Here is a 2089-nt window from a genome sequence, read left to right as displayed (position 1 = left end):
TACTCGTATGATTACGTAACAGATGAAAGACAATTTTTTCGTGGCAGCAAGTGTAATAAATGATGACAAACTACTATCATGTATTTAATGTGTGATCCACAATGTTGTTTTTAATGTTATTACACAACCTCTACTTTCAAAGAAATTTCATAATCATTTTTCTCAGTGTAAACGGTAAGACGTAGTGAGATATCTGTTCTGACAAACAACACTCCTCTGATGAGCTATTTCGATAGATTCGTTCCAGATGTTTGTACATCCAGAAGCAATTACTCAAAGCAAAAAACAGTTACGGAAAGCAGGAAAACATAGGCAATATAAACACAACTTCTATTTACGTAACGTTTTTAAATTTTTTGGGGTTGAATAAGGTTTCTTGTGGTGTTATTTGAAGTCAGTAAGCTGTGTACTTCACTTAACATTGTTTTATCGCCACAGTTTCTGTGATTACTTATTACTTGAATAAACATTTATTTGACTTGCTTTCAGCTGTACTGTGCAAGAAAGTAACAATTGTACAACTGCCAATATTTATACTAGTTTGAAATTTTGGAATTCTTTCCACTGATAACATGTACAAACATAATGATTCGTTCATTCCAGTATGGTACAACTTGACACTTCCTACAATATTAAGTACATTTTCACACACGCCATTAAAGCTTTTAATCATATTTCCTAAAAGCCACTCTTCATTTCTCTTACGAAAATCTTGCCCTCGCTTCAGTATTTTTTTATTAGGATCTTTCTAAAACTCAGATTAGATGGGGAAAATTCTTCGATTACACTGCCAAGCAATTTTGGTCGAGTTCTTGGTTCTGCTGATTTACTTGCCAAGATTGAAAAGTATTAATTGTTATTAACGCCCTCTTCTTCAAATTGTTTCGCATAGATCATGGATCTCATGAATATGTAATATATGTTTATTACGTTTCTTTATACTCTCATGCTATCTTTTAATATCGTTTCTATAGCAACACATCAGTAGTAAAATTCGTCTTTCAGACAAAGCAGCGGTCTTTGGATGTCTAATCACGATTCGTATTTCCCCCAACACCGTCCTGCATTGGCAGCAGATTGTCTTCACAGCATTGCCACTTGTCACGACTCTGGCTTGTGTAACGTCGGCTGTGCTTTTACCCTGCTATAAAAGACGGATTAAGGAGCAACTATATTAAAACTTACAGGACACATGAGAGATGCAATGAATCATAAAAAGCATGCTGATAGTATGGGGTCGTAAACCAACTGCTCTTTTAGCAACTTTCTTTAAATGTTCAAAAATGTAAAACTATGCACTTCACAAAACGAAAAACGTAGTAACCTGTGACTATAATATCAATGAGTCACTGCTGGAATCGGCCAACTCATACAAATATCTGGATACAGATATGAAATGGAATGATCATTTGGGCTCAGCCGTGGGTAAAGTAGGTGGTAGACTTCGGTTTATTGGTGGAATACTAGGGAAGTGCAATCAGTCTACAGATGAGATTTCTTACAAATCACTTGTGTGACCTTTTCTAGAATATTGCTCAAGTGTGTGGTACTTCTATCAAATAGGACTAACAGGGGGCATAGAACATATACAGAAATGGCCTGGGCAAATTATCACAGGTTTGTTTATTCCTTGGGAGAGTGTCACAGAGATACTGAAGGAACTGATATGGAAGACTCTTGGAGATAGACGTAAACTATCCCGAGAAAGTTTATTCAAAAAGCTTCAAGATCCGGTTTAAATGATGATCTAGGAATATACTACAACCTTCCAAGTATCGCTCATATAGCGCTCGTGAGATAAGATTAGAATAATTACTGCACGCACAGAGGCGTTCAAACAATCATTCTTCTTGTGCTCCATAAGTAAATGGAACGGAAAACAACCATAATAAATGGTACAACGGGACGTATCCTCTACCATGCATGTCGCAGCGGTTTGTAGAGCATATACAGGGTGGTCCATTGATCGTGACTGGGCCAAATATCTCACGAAATAAGCGTCAAACGAAAAAACTACGAAGAACGAAACTTGTCTAGCTTGAAGGGGGAAACCAGATGGCGCTATGGTTGGCCCGCTAGATGGCGCTGC

The sequence above is a fragment of the Schistocerca piceifrons genome, chromosome 1 (assembly GCF_021461385.2).
Source record: "Schistocerca piceifrons isolate TAMUIC-IGC-003096 chromosome 1, iqSchPice1.1, whole genome shotgun sequence".
NCBI classification, from domain to species: Eukaryota; Metazoa; Arthropoda; class Insecta; order Orthoptera; family Acrididae; genus Schistocerca; species Schistocerca piceifrons.
This window is presented reverse-complemented; position numbering follows the sequence as displayed.